At 47.7% G+C, this 14,698-nt stretch overlaps 1 protein-coding gene across 6 annotated transcripts in view; it reads left to right on the top strand.

Annotated features, from left to right (window-relative positions):
* The first annotated feature begins 310 nt into the window (after positions 1-310).
* LOC133340143 (uncharacterized) overlaps positions 311-14,698 on the top strand; it is a 35,609-nt gene continuing 21,221 nt past the window's right edge. For 2 of the 6 annotated variants that reach the window (XM_061548212.1, XM_061548207.1), the window contains exons 1-2: positions 311-548; positions 2,420-2,543. The gene's annotated coding sequence lies outside the window, so the exon portion shown is untranslated. Of the gene's footprint in view, positions 549-1,494; positions 2,544-14,698 lie in introns of those variants that run through there. The other 4 variants (XM_061548211.1, XM_061548210.1, XM_061548208.1 and 1 more) reach the window with 4 other exon arrangements.

The raw sequence follows: 14,698 nt of genomic DNA, 5'->3' as shown, positions 1-14,698 counted from the left end.
ACCGGAGCTCCTCCCCCCACCGGAGCTCCTCCCCCCCATGCCCAACCCCTCGCCCCGCCCCTTCACCCCCCTCGCCCCGCCCCTCCCCCCGCTGCTACTTCCGCTGAGGCCGGGGCGAGTGGAGGCGGCGCTGTGCATTGTGGGTGGCGAGCGGACGGTTTGGATTCCCGCTCGCGGCCACCGTCGGCGGCTCGCTGGCTGGGCCTCCTCTAGGTCGACTCAGCCCGAACAAGGCGAGCACCTTGCACGCTGTGGACGCAGCAGCAGCAGCAGTGGCGGTGGTGGGGGGGGGCAGAGGAGGCGCCTGCTGAGTTCACGGCCCTGCTGCTGATGAGGAGAGGCACTGCCAGATTGTGGCTGATGGGATGAGTTACATTTAGTTGTTTGTGTCTCTGGAGGGGCGGATTTGTTGTCGTGGCAGAAATGGCCTCGACTAGAGGCCGCGATGTGGAGTGTTTGGTCTACTCTTCCACGCTGGGCGTGCCCGCACTTTACCCCGATACACACGCGGGGCGTGAGCTCACTGGGCTTGCAATGCAGAGGTGCAGGTTCGAGTCCATTTCACACTCAGCCACTCGGCCACTCAGTCACTCATTAACTCACCTACTCAGCCACTCAGCCACTCACTCACCCACCCACTCAGCCACTCACTCACCCACAGAGGGATACAGACCATTTATGCAGTGGTATTGTAGTATCTGCGTCAATGTTTTTGTTGTTTGGTTGTGGTGGTGGTTGTGGTGGTGGTTGTGGTGGTTATGGTGGTTGTGGTGGTGGTTATGGTGGTGGTTGTGGTGGTGGTTATGGTGGTAGTTATGGTGGTGGTGGTTGTGATGGTGGTGGTGGTTGTGATGATCATGGCTTTAGTTTTGGTTGTATAGGTGGTTGTAGTGGTGGTGGAGGTTACAGGTGTGGTGTAGATGGTTATGTTGGTTGTCATGGTAGTTGTGGCTCTGGTTGTGGTGCTTGTGGTGGTTTAGGTTGTGGTTATAATTGTGGTTGTGTAATTTGTGGTTATATGTGCGGCTGTGGTGTTTGGTTATATTTGTTATAATTGTGTAGGTTGTGGTTGTAGTGGACATAGTTGTGGTGGAGGTGGTTATGATGGTTGTTATGGTAGTTGTATTATTTTGAACTTCAATCGCACTCTACCCAGCCGACCGTGCTAATTGGAGGTATGATTATCGTTGCGGTTATTTTATGGTTTTGGTTTTAGTTGTGGTGGTGATTGTGGTTGGTGCAGGTGCTGGGATGAAGGATGGGTTCCGTGTCCTCTGCCCATGCGGCTCCAAAAACGATTGCTCCAACCAGCACTGCCGCCCCTGTGGTCACATGACCTTGCCTCCCAGCATACCTTGCAGTCGTCATTGATTCTAGGCCATCTTTACCTCCTGCATCTCTATAGGAGCTCTCGCTTCCTCCACACACTCTCCTCCTACCTCTGCTCTCTCTCCCCGTGTCTCCATCCCCTCTCTTCTTTCTGGATGGGCCATGTTCAGGGGTCAGGAGTTGACTGGCTGCACTCTGACCTTTGACCTTGGCTGTCACCCGAGTGGGATTATCTAATAGCAGTCAACCCATAGTATCAGGATCTGTCCCGTGACCTCCTGCTGCACCTAGCCTGGCACAGCAGTAAACCCATGGCACCTGGGTCTGTCCCATGACCTCCTCCTCCTGCACCTAGTATGGCACAGCACTCAACCCATGGCACCTGGTTTGTTGTGATGACATTACCGCCACGTAGTGGCGAATGGCGGCCATTGTCGTTGTGAGTTTGTGGGCTTGTGAGTAATGGTGATTGCGTGTGTGACTATCATGTCGTGTCTGTGAGTTGGATGGTAGGGGTGTGTTTATGAGGGTGAGTGTGTGTGGGTGTGTGAGTATCATGGTGAGTATGTGAGTGATGGTATGTGACAGTGTGAGTTTGATGGTGATTGTATCATGGTGAGTGCAAGCAATACTGTGAGCTTGACTTATTTCCCCCCCCCTCCCTTTACCCACTCTTCCTCCCTCTCCCTGCCCTCCCCTCACTCTCCCCCAACCCTCTACTTCCCTGCCTCTATCCCTCTCGGCGTGGCCGAGTGGTTACTTCTAAAGAATTATGGAACTCTTTATCCCTCTCCTTTCTCCCGTAACTACCTCGCCTGTTATACAGGAGATCGTGGGTTTGATCCCTACCCTCACATCTGCTATATATTTCGAGTTTGCATGTCTCTCTCTCCCCGTGGTCGCGTTCAGAGTGTTTGGTTTCTATAAATGTCGACGTGATGATAGGCCACTTCGTTGACCTATCATTTGTGGCATTTTCCCGTCTGAAGAAGAGCTGTGTAGCACGGTGGGCATTACCTGGAAAAATTTAAATAGTTTAGTTTCCTCTTTTCCTCCTCCCTTCCTCCCTCTCCACACCCATCCCCCCCAGCACAACAACAAGAAGCAGGAGGAGGATGGTTTGTTTCCCAAGCCGAGCACTTCCGGGTCCACCTTCATGATCCTCCCTCTGCCCCGGGGGTGGGGGCGGGGAGATCCCCTTGAACAGGGTTACGGTACCCCACCCACATACATACGGGGTTGCGGTGCCCCCACTACACATACGCACAGGGGTACGGTACCCCCCACTCACATGCCAGGCTATGTGCACCACACAGAGACCCAAAGACTCGCACATAGATCCATAGACTCGCATAGACCCATTGACTCACACAGAAACCAATTAACTCAAACAAAGACCCGTCGAAACACGGACAATATATTTACACAAAGACCCATAGACTCATACAGACTCATCCACTTGTGCACCCACCCACTCAACGACTCACAGGCTTACTCGCTCACCCAATCTCTCACCTACTCAGCCACTCACTCAGAAACTCACTCAAGAACTCGCTCACCCATTTACCCACCCATTTGCTCACCCACTCGTGCATCCACTCACAGAATCACTCGTAAACTCACTCACTCACACGCTCAGAAACTGACTCACAAAAGAATTCACCCACTCACTCGTGCACTCACTCGCCCACTTACCCATGCATGCACAGATTCACCCACTTACTTACTCGTTCACAGACTCCCTCTTTGATAGACTCGCTCATAGACTCACTTGCTCACAGACTCAATCACTCACAGACTCACTTAGAAGCTCTCACCCACTAACTTATTCATAAACTCACTCAACTACCGACCCACTTACTTAAAAACTACTTCACTTATCCGCACCCACTCGCTGACCTACTTATTCATCCACTCGCTCAGCCACTCACTGACCAACTCACTCACAGACTCAGTCGCTCACTCATCCACTCACTCCGAAACTCATTCATCCACCTACCACTCAATAATTTCATTCATTCACTCATCCACTCACTCAACCACTCACTCATTCAACAACCCACTCACTCACCCACTCACTTGGAGACTCTCTCACCCACTCACTCACCTACTCGCCCAGTCTATTAGCCACTCATTCAGAAACTCACTCACCTACTCACTCACCCACAATCGATCAATCACTCATATACTAAATCACCCACCCACACACACACTCACCCACTCTTCCACTCACTTAAGAACCCACTCCCTCAACCACCAACTTAGAATATCACTCCTCCACTCACCTACCCATTTACTCACCCACTCGCTCACCCACTCATTCAACAACTTTCTCACTCGTGGACTCACTTGCTTATCTACTCACTCATCCATTCACTCATCCACTCGCTCATCCACTCACTCACCCACTCGCTCACCCACTCGCTCACCTACTCGCTCACCCACTCGCTCACCCACTCACTCACAGACTGACTCAGAAACTCACTCATCCAAGCATTCACTCACTGACTCACTCACCCATTCATTTAACCATTCACTCACAGACTCACTCAGACGCACGAAGAAGCTCACTAACCCACTAACCGATTCAGAAACTCAGTCAACCACCAAATCACCTACTCAAAAACTCCTTTACTCATCCGCACTCACTCACTAACCTATCTACTCATTTACTCAATCAGCCACACTTACTCACTAACTCGCTCACTCATGCACTCAGAAAATCACTCATTCACTCACTTAGAAACTCCTACAATCACTGACCCACTCGCTCAAAAACTCACTCATCTACTCGCTCACTTTCTTATTTACTCACCCACTCCCTCACCAATTCACTCGTTTCCCCACTCATTCCTTCAGTCACTCACTCATTCAGCAACTCGGTCAATCATTATCTAATTCAATCACTCACCCATTCACTCGGAGACTCACTCGCTCACTCATCCTCCACTCACTCACCCACTAACCCACTCAGAAACTCATTCAGCTACTCACTCACCACTCATTTACCCACTCATCCACTCATTGAATAAATCACCTACTCGCCCACTTTCCTAACCACTCAATCAGAAACTCATTCACCTACTCACCCACACACTCACTCACCCACTTAAACTCGGGAGTGGGTGGTTTTAGAGTTCAGTGTTAATCATTGGGACTCCCATAGGGTTCAGTGTTGCTCACTGGGTCTCCCATAGGGTTGAGTGTTAATAAATGGGTCTCCCATAGAGTTCAGTGTTAATCACTGAGGATCCCATCGGATTCAGTGTTAATCACTGGGTCTCCCATAGGGTTCAGTGTTAATCACTGAGGCTCCCATCGGGTTCAGTGTTAATCACTGGGGCACCCATAGGGTTCATTGTTAATCACTGGGCCACCCATAGGGTTCGGTGTAATCACTGGGGCTCCCATAGGGTTGAGTGTTATTCACTGGGTCTCCCATAGTGTTCAGTGTTAATCACTGGGGCTTCCATAGAGTTCTGTGTTAATCATTGGGGCTCCCTTAGGGTTAATGTTAATAACTGGGACTTCCATAGGGTTCAGTGTTAATCACTGGGGCTCCCATGGTGTTGAGTGTTAATCACTTGGTCTCCCATAGAGTTGAGTGTTAATCACTTATAGATTCGAAGCTTTCGTGACTGCAAGGATTCATACTTTTAGTTCTTTCGGTAAAGTCACGTAGGTAAAAAATGAAATTAAAATTTTTACCTACATGACTTTACCGAAAGTACTAAGAGTATGTTAATCACTTGGTCTCCCATAGGGTTCAGTGTTAATCACTGGGGCTCCCTTGGGGTTAATGTTACTCACTCCCATAGAGTTCGTTGTTAATTATAGATTTGAAGTTTTCGTGACTGCAAGGGTCCATATTCTTTGTTTTTTTCGGTAAAGTCACGTAGGTTACAAAATAAAATAAAAATAAATTAAATCACGACGTTTCGGAGGCAACACAAGCTTCCGTCTTCAGGTGGCACCGTCACAGCAGTAATTTTGCTGACGGTGCCACTTGAAGACGGAAGCTTGTGTTGCCTCCGAAACGTCGTGATTTCGTTGTTAATCACTGGGGCTCCCATAGGATTCAATGTTACACACTGAGTCTCCCATAGGGTTCAGTGTTAATCGTTGGGTCTCCCAAAGGGTTCATTGTTAATCACAGACCCATAGATTCCTAAAAACCTAACCCTATAAACACCTAAGCCTCTATACCCCTAACCCTCGAAACTCCTATACTCCGAAAACTATAACCCTCAAATCCCCTTCACCCTTAACACCCTAACCTTCTATGGGCCTTAACATCTTCTGTATGGCTCCCCTCCCATATATCTCTCTGCTCCGTCTGCTGGCTAGCAGTCCGTCCAGTACGTTTTAACACAAATTCCCGATATTGTTTTTCCATAGATTCCATCTCCTCCTCAGAGGTCCACTCTGTATCAGTGTTATGCGTTGGTGTGTCAAACTCAGAATGTTGTGGATCCTGTGCCATCTCTATTATGTAGTGTGGTTAATAGACTTAAGAGTGTATCTTAATTCTAACATCTCATGTGCGTCGTGAGTTACTCTAGAATTCCCCTTCAGAGCACATATAAACAATTGTATCACAGGATGCGTCAGTTCAACTCGAGCAAATAATCTCAGCCCAGCTGTCTTTGTTATACTCTGCTACTCTGGTATTTCCCTTCAGAGCGTGTTTTGTTTGTATACCCCCGTTTACAATCACAAGGCAACGTTAGTTCACAACACTTTGATTAACACAACAGTGATTCGTTCCTGAATTCATGCATAAACTGTCTGCGAGAAATCCCGGACGACGCCCACATTATGTTGTATATGTTGGTTATCAAAATTTGTTATGTTGTATGCGTGCGTGGGTGAAATTATTATGTTGTATATGTGGGTTATGAATATTCAGTGAAAATAATAATAATTAAATGAAATTTGGCCAAATGTGTAATTATCCGGAAATATGTTAATTTATGTAATTACGCACATTTTAATTATGCCAATTCGAGAGGTAATCGTATTAATTATGCGAGTGGGCGTAATTATGATAATACAAGTCGTTATGATAACCAGACCCCGCCTCGGTGACGAGGGTGGGTTATCGATCGGAAGAAGGCAATTAATCGTATGCAGTTATGCAGGTGTGGTGTAAGTATGCAAGATTAACTTAGATTAACTCGGCATCGTTGTCTAGGTTCGTCTCATTCTCGCTTTAACATTCCCAGAGTTTTATTCGTGGTTATATTTTTAGGTCCCCGGTTCACCCCGTTATCGCTTTAACATTTACTGAGTATGTATTAGTGTGTTTATTAAGGTCACCAAGTTCAAATCTCAACGCAGAAGCAGATCTTATGCATAGATTTCAGGAAAGAATCACACAACCACTTCTGTATTGATCAATTTATTACTAATTCAACCTTAACTATGATATAATATGCGAACTCTCAATCCCGGAACGTCAACACGGCATCAATACAGTATCATCAACGATTGTCTGATTTCACTTTGACAACTGCACATGGATCCCGCATAACGCGATGGTTGTTAGTGAGAGAGAGAGTCGTTAAAACACGCAAATACTATGCTAAGAAAACCTTAATGTTAATGAATGATTATACTCAATATTGTTCATAACGCGATGGTTGTTGGTGAGAGAGAGAGTCGTTGAAATATGCAAATACTATGCTAAGAAAACCTTAACGCTAATGAATGATTATACTCAATATTGTTCACGCAGTACCACACTCCTTATTGACCATACGCAACCCTTATCACGTTGTTAACACCTTGGGTCACGGGACAGTTGAATATTTGGTAGAGGATGCGAGTACGTGCGGCGATTATGACTGAAAGATACTTGAAAGATTATACGGCGATAAAAACACAATCAAAAACAGTTATTATTCTTAAAGGCACCAATCTCAACAGATACATCGGCAGGTTATCTGACAACAGAACGGCTCGGAGTAAGGGCCTGCGACGGTGCTCCTTTTCCGAAGCTCGTTATCTTATACCAAGTTTACTAATTGGGGACCAGATCACCTGATAAGGATCCGGTGGGCCACCACTCCCCACGTGAGCGTGGCTCGGCGGAAGGAGGTGCCAAGAATCAGTTCGTATTGATGGATCTGTTGGGAATTTATGCGATTAAGAGTACAGCCCACTAAATATTAAAGATAAAAATTAAGAATACTCTTATAAACGACGGAGGGCCATCACTCGGTCTCGTTGTGATGCTTTCCAGCCACGGATGGCTTATGGGTTCGAGTGTTTTTGAGTGGTAAGAGTTGTCTTGAATAGTCAGTGTTCGGAGTCGATTCTTTATGTCAAACAGACGCCTGGTGGTCGTGTGATGAGGGGGCGGTGCGCGTCATACGTATCAGTCGATCCCCTGTCACCGTGGCGAACTGGTTCGGATGGCTGTTGATACGCTGTCGCAGTTCGGAACCCGGTCGGTAGGTGGCGCCCACAACTCGCTCGTAGCGTGCAGCTCTGGGTTGTCGCCGAACCGCGATGCTCACCACTCCGGTGGCAGCAGAGACCCCCGATTCGGCAGAGGTTGACGAGCTGAAGATGAGTCGAGCCGACCCGCTGGTCGCAGCTCGCTCCTGAGTCGACCCTCCCGGTCGAGCTCCTGAGTGGACCCGCTGGTCGCACTCCTGAGTGGACCCACTCTGGTCGCACTCGTTCCTGAGTCGACCCTCCCGTCGCACTCCTGAGTCGACCCTCTGGTCGCACTCCTGAGTCGACCCTCTGGTCGCACTCGTTCCTGAGCCAACCCACTGGTCGCACTGATTTCCAATGCTCAGGATCCTTCCCTTTATGCCGAAAAATCCCCCTGGATCCCGCCCACAAGGCGGGGCTTCTTCCGATTTTTGCTGTGTCAGGATCTGTCCGTAGGCAGGTGTGTCCATGTGTCTGTCCGTACGTCCGTGTGCATCACTCACGGTATTCCGTTGTCCCACTCCCTTCGTAAAACCCACGAGCAAACAATCAGGTGTTACAAATTGCCTCGAGGTCGTCTCTCTGTCTGGGTGCAATATTATCTCTTGTCTGGCCTTCTTCATGAACCCAAAACACAGACGTTACAAATCGTCTCATAGGCGTCTTTGTCCGTGTTGCACCACCTGGAGGGAGGGGCAACACTCTCTCCGACCCGGCGCACAAAGAAATGGTTAAGAAGTTTTAAGTTAACATTTGTCCCTTACTATTTCACAGTTATGATTCTGTATGTAACCTAAGGTCTGTCGTTTCCCATCGTGGTGCTTGACTCAAGTGGAGGTGTTTCCCCGAGCGTATACACACTCCTATCCCGCGCGGCGGAGATACAAAGACGGCCGGGATCTCCCTTTCTCTCCGACCCTGGGTTTAACATCGTTTTTTTATTATGTATTATATTCGACCTGGTGGTGATTCATCCCGTTATCCTGGCTTTTCATAAGTTTTACTTTAGTTTACGGTGAATAGCGTTAACATTGATGTTATGTAGATATTATGTATTGTGATGTCTTTAACTTAACTTGTTTGTCAGAGCTTTACTGACACGAAGTTGCATTTCATAGCCCCGCAGTCTTTGCCCCACCCTATCTCTGCTCGCCGTTGTTGTTGCCGTCCAGCTGGCCGTTGTTCAAGGCCTCATTAATTTCCGTCACTCCTGAGGTGAGGGCGGTTGAGCCTTGGAGTCAGTTCTGGTTTTTGTCTGCCGCCGTGCTCTTAATTTCCTTCCCTCTTCAACCTTATATATGATATATTCGCTCCTGTCTGGGTGCGATTCAATTTTGACTTAGGAAGGTTCTGATTGTCATATGCTTCGGGTCGAGTTGCATAGAAAGTATTAAAGTATGGAAATAACATTTCATTTGACTTAATGATGGTGATGGTTCAGTAGGCGTAACTTGTGGCCTGGTTTAATTGGAGTGGGTGTGAATATCAATAACTTTAGCCTACCCTGTTGTTAAATTCCGACTTTAACGTTACTTTAATAGCAATACAGAATAATTGAGCTTTTTGTCTTAACTAGGCGAATGCGAACTTCTGGTGACCCCCGCAGGCTTGTTATTCAGCTGGGTCTTGCCCGCCTTGAGAGATATACAACACTCTTTTAAATCAGCTCCCTGTGGCCCTCCAACCTTCTGCTCTGGGAATGTTATTCTTAATTTCAGGTCCAAGGCCTTTTTGGGTTTATCTTTGTTTCCTCAGCTGCAGGAGAACAAGGCGTGCTTCTACCTCCCTTTCTGTGTGCACGTGTTCTAATTAGCTCGGAATCCCTAACACACAATCAGTGATGATTCCTGGCTTTCTGTGGTTATGACTTAGACAAAGGCGCCTCTGCTTCCTTTCACTGCCTTTGCCTTGAAGCAAGGTTGCAATTCTGTCATCCTAGCCCTCCTCTCGTTCATTACTTAACAACACCTGGTGTTTTGCAGTTTGGTGCGCTTTGGTGTGTTTCACTCATTTAAAAAAGTAAAAAGATAATATATAAAAAAAATCATCAAATATTATTACTCTCAATTATGGAAGAAGGGTTAGGATACAACATTCCGCCCTTTTAAAAATGACCAGTGGTCAAATGGCCACGGGTTATTTTTAAAAAATGTATACCCTTCTTCCATCATGAACCATCGATTGTCCTCAAGTTTTGCTGCTATTCCTTACAACGCGCGCGTACGTGTCACAACTTAACAGGTTATATGTGACAAGAGAGAGAAAAAATATTCTAAAGGAAGGTAAGACGATAAGGGAGGGAAAAATTATTCTATTGACTACGTGTTATAGGAGATATCGTTAAAAGATAGTTTCTACGGTTACTCTTGGGTGGCATCATCAGGCCTTGGCTCCCTTCTAGCTTGGCAAGGTACGTTAGCAGGAGCGTGAGCAGGAGGGCTGCCATTCCCTGGAAAACATGTTACATATTATTGTAGTGTGATAAGCCCATTAGTTTAGTTCCCCCCCCCCCTTTTCCACCTTTATTCCTCATCTCGCTCCACCAGCACAGGGTACGGTTTGATTTGGTTGATGTGCACCCACTTGTATTGCTGCTCTCTTCCTGTCTTTGTGATTTTTAGCTGATATACGACTGGGGACATTTTGTCAACAACCTCGTGTGGTCCTGTCCAGGAAGGCAGGAATTTCCTGCACTTCTGTTTTCTTTTCTCGTAATTGAGGTACCACACCTGGTCTCCTAGCTGGTATTCTGCGTGGCTGGCTTTTCGGTCATAGTATGCTTTGCTCCCCTGAGCCTCTACTTGCAACTGGTCCCTGACCATAGCGAATGTGCTCTGTAGGTGACTATTGAGTCCCGTCAGGTATTCAGTTGGCGTCATTGCCGTCGGGGTCTCGTCCTCCGCTGGGACATATAACAGGTGTACTGGGAGGGTCATTAGCCTCCCTGTCATGATCTCGAAGGGTGTCCTGCCTGTAGCTCGGTTGGGTGTGGCTTGCATGGCCATCAAGACTAGGGGTAGTTTCGTATCCCAGTCGCGGCCCGTGGTAGACACATATTTCTTTAGGAGGCTCACGATGGTCCTGTTGGCTCTTTCCACCTGTCCTGAGGATTGTGGATGGTATGCGACATGTAATTGTCTTTTTACTCCCAACATCTTCCACACTTCTGTGATGACCTCGGCTGTGAAGTGGCTTCCTTTGTCTGAATCGATCGTTGACGGTAGGCCCCATCTACTGAATATTTGGTTAATCAGTAGTATAGCGGTTGTTTCCGCGGTGTTGTTGGGTGCTGGTAAACACTCTGTCCATTTAGAGAATGCACAGGTCACAGTTAGCATGTACTTGTTCCCTTTGGTTGATCGGTTGACAGGTCCTATCCAGTCGATTTGTAGGTTGGACCAGGGATAATCTGCTCCCCTCCTCTGTAGGGGTGCCCTATGCTGTGAGGTCGTTGGCTGGTACTTACAACACACGAGACAGTTGGACACATGTTTGTGTATGTCTTCCCCCATTTTTGGCCAGTAGGCCACCTGTCGCAGCATCTGTCCCGTATTCACCTCGCATCGGTGGCCGCTGCACGGTTCATTGTGGGCGTGTTGTAACATTATTTCTCGATATTGAGAGGGGACTACCCATCTAGGTCGACCGTCTTTTTCGTTTGTGTATACCAGTAGCCCTTTTCGCATTGAGAACCTTTTGATTTGGCTATGCATGATCTCGAGCTCTTTGTTGTCATTCAAGTTGTCAGTAGTGATTGGTTTTCCTGCTGGATCTTGGATATGATCGGCGAGTGTCTTTAGTGTTTCGTCCTCTTGTTGCATTCTGATCAGGTCTTCGGAAGGCTGGGCACTGTTCAATTGGGCTCTGGTTCCAGCTTCTGCCGGGTTCTTCCCACTTCTTGTGACCAGTCTTATCACGGCGATGTCTTGGTTCGTCGACTCTTGTTGTCCGTCTCTGTCGGTTTGGTCTTCTAGCTTCCACGGGGTGCCTTCCAGGCTTCCCACTTTTTCTATGGCATCTGCTTGGTCGTTCCCAGTTTTCTCTTGACCAGGTATCTTGGAGTGCCCTTTGACTTTCTTCCAAAATATCTTCATATCCTTGTTCTGAACCATCTTATCTATGGCCTCGAATAGTTCTCGATGGCGAATTGGTTTATTCCTATGGTTCTTCATCTCGTTTTTTTTCCATATGGGTAGGTGGTGCAGGAAGCTGTGCTGTACGTAGTTGGAATCAGTGCACACCACCATGGTCCGTATTTGGTTATTGGATGCCATTTGGACAGCGATGTGTACCCCGACCAACTCTGCATACTGGTTTGACTTTGGTCCCAGCTGAAATCCCTCTTGAATCCCTGTGAGTGGGCCAGTTTCCCAAATGACTCCTGACCCAGCGTGAAGCTTGTTCTCCTTCATCTTGGAGCATCCATCGATGTATACCACTGGTAGGTCGGCACATGTCTCCTTCCTGAAGGGCAGGTACCTGTTGTCCTCCGGAGGTATCTCTCCGTCCTCTGCTTCTATGCTGTCAAGGGTACAATCATGTAAATCGGCAAGACCTTGGGCCATTGGACTTTTCTTGTTTTTTGCGTATTTCACTGTGATTGGTAGGCCTTGGAGTGTCAGTGCCCAGCTGGCTATTCGGCTGCTGGTTACGCGGCCCTCTCGAATCTTCTTACTGTTGAGGTATGCCAAGGATTCGTGATTCGTTTCCAGGATGATCTTCTCTCCGTTCAACAAGTTCCGAAAATGTTGTATGGCCCAGATGTTTCCAAATATCGCCTTCTCACACTCGGAGAACTTCATCTCCACTCCCCGGAGGGCTTTGCTGGCATAGGCAATAACTCGTTTCTCTGCTTCCTGTCTCTGGTACAGTACCGAGCTGATACTATGATCTGAGTATGCGGTCTCCAGGTAGTATTCTTTCCCTTTCTCTGGGTATGCTAGGCAGGATGCCTCTGTGATCTGTCGTTTTAATTCTTTTTCTGCGGCTTCCTGTTCCTGTCCCCACTCCCATGGTTCGTCTTTTTGCAGTAGTTTGACTAAGGGTCGAACGATTCCTGCGTAGTCGTCCACGAACTGTCGAAGGTAGTTGCAAATCCCTAAGAAGCTCCGAAGGGTCGTGACTGTGGTGGGCGATTTGAGTGCGAGGAGGGCTTCAAGTCTTTTGGTTTGGGGTAACATTCCCTCAGTGCCGACCTGGAGCCCGAGGTAGTCCACCCTTTTGCGTGCCCACTGTCCTTTTTGTATTGAAATCTTTGCGCCTGCTTTCTTTAACTGCTCGAGGGTATGCTGGAGGCTCTCGAGGTGTTCTTCCCATGAGGAGTCCTTGACCAGTATATCGTCGACATAGACAATGGTACCTCGCTCTTTTGCGTCGTCCATTGCCTTGTGTAGGAATATGTTAAAGTCCGCAGGTGAATTTGAGTATCCAAATGGACATCGGTTCCAAGTATACTGTATTCCATTGAATGTAAATGCCAACTTGTATTGATCCGCTTCTTTCACGGGCATGGTCCAGAAGCCATTTGATAGATCCATGGTGGTGAGAATTTTTGCGCCTTTTATTTGGTTGAGATTCTGGTCGATTTCTGCCATTGGCCATCGAGATAGGGGAACCGTTTTGTTGAGTTGCCTATAGTCGATGGTGAGTCGCCACTTGCCTGTGGGTTTCAATACAGGCCAAATCGGTGAGTTGTAGGTTGAGTTGCATCTCGAATTATATCCTTCTTGAGTAGGTTCTCCAAGGTTTCTCGGATTGATTCGTAGGCAGCCAGTGGAACCTTGTATTGTTTCACATATACCGCTGGTGCTCCTTCCAGTGTGGGAATGGATACCACATGTAGGTCGGTTTTGCCGCAATCATAGGGATCTTCTGAGAACAGGAAGTGGTATTTGTGGAGCAGTTGACGAAGCTCATTTCGTTGAGTGTCGTTCTCGAGGGCGTCTGCTGCTTCAATTTGTTGTTCGATTTGTTCTTCTATTATGGAGACTCCTTGTCCTGGGTCTGGGTCCAAGGCCTTCGTGGTTTCGGGCGGCTTGGTTGAAAGTTCCTTTTGCGTTACTATCGGTTGAGTTGCCTTGGCTTCATCCGAGGGTAATACGCTCTTGCCCTTGTGTTCTCCTTCATCAGTTTGCAGTTCGTCGGTTTGGCCTCCAGGGGGCGGTATATACTCCATGAGGGGACGGTCATTTGGTGATACTGACTCTAAGTCGGCTTCCTTTCGGTCTTCTCTCAGTCTGTTAGTCATTAGCTGAGTGATTCGAATTCCTGCTGGGAGCTCGTCTTCGTTCCTGATTGTCGTTGATAGGTCGTCGAGCTCTTGTGTTATCACTTGGATTCCCGTGGAGTCTCTCATAACGTCTTCATCTTCTGAGTCCCTTTGTTGCTCCGGCATTGACTGTGCCCAAATTTGTCGGGATTCAAGGTTCATAATGGGTTTCAGGCGATTCAGTAGTTCGATCCCAATAATCAGTTCTTTTCCTGGGTATTGTACGACATATAGGGGATGGTTCATGTTGATTTTGTTGAACGTCAACTTCGTCATAACTTTGCCCAATGGTCGCATGTGGGTCCCTTCACATCCTGAGTAGGTAAGTTTACTTGGCATCATTTGTAGTGTTTCATTCTTCCTCTGGAGGGCAGTCTGGAGTTCGTCAAATAATTCTCTGGATATCATGGATATTTCTGCTCCAGTATCACAAAGGCCCTGGCTGGTCAGGGTGTCTTGCAGTATTACTTCCACGTGGACTCGTCCGACTGGTCCTACGGGAATCAATTCCCCCAGATGGTACCCTTTTCCCTCTGGTACCACTTCGGTGATTGCTTCGAGGCTTCTTCTCTTCCCTACGTTCACTTGGGCTACCTTTGCGCTGGGTGTGTCCTCCTCCTGTGTGGGTATAGTTGGTATTCTTCCCTTCGCTACTTG

Source organism: Lethenteron reissneri, unplaced genomic scaffold (genome assembly GCF_015708825.2).
Source record: "Lethenteron reissneri isolate LAM-NWPU_2019-01 unplaced genomic scaffold, ASM1570882v1 scaffold_82, whole genome shotgun sequence".
NCBI lineage: Eukaryota > Metazoa > Chordata > Hyperoartia > Petromyzontiformes > Petromyzontidae > Lethenteron > Lethenteron reissneri.
The sequence above is the reverse complement of the archived record's forward strand: the minus strand, read 5'-3'. Positions and strand labels throughout refer to the sequence as shown.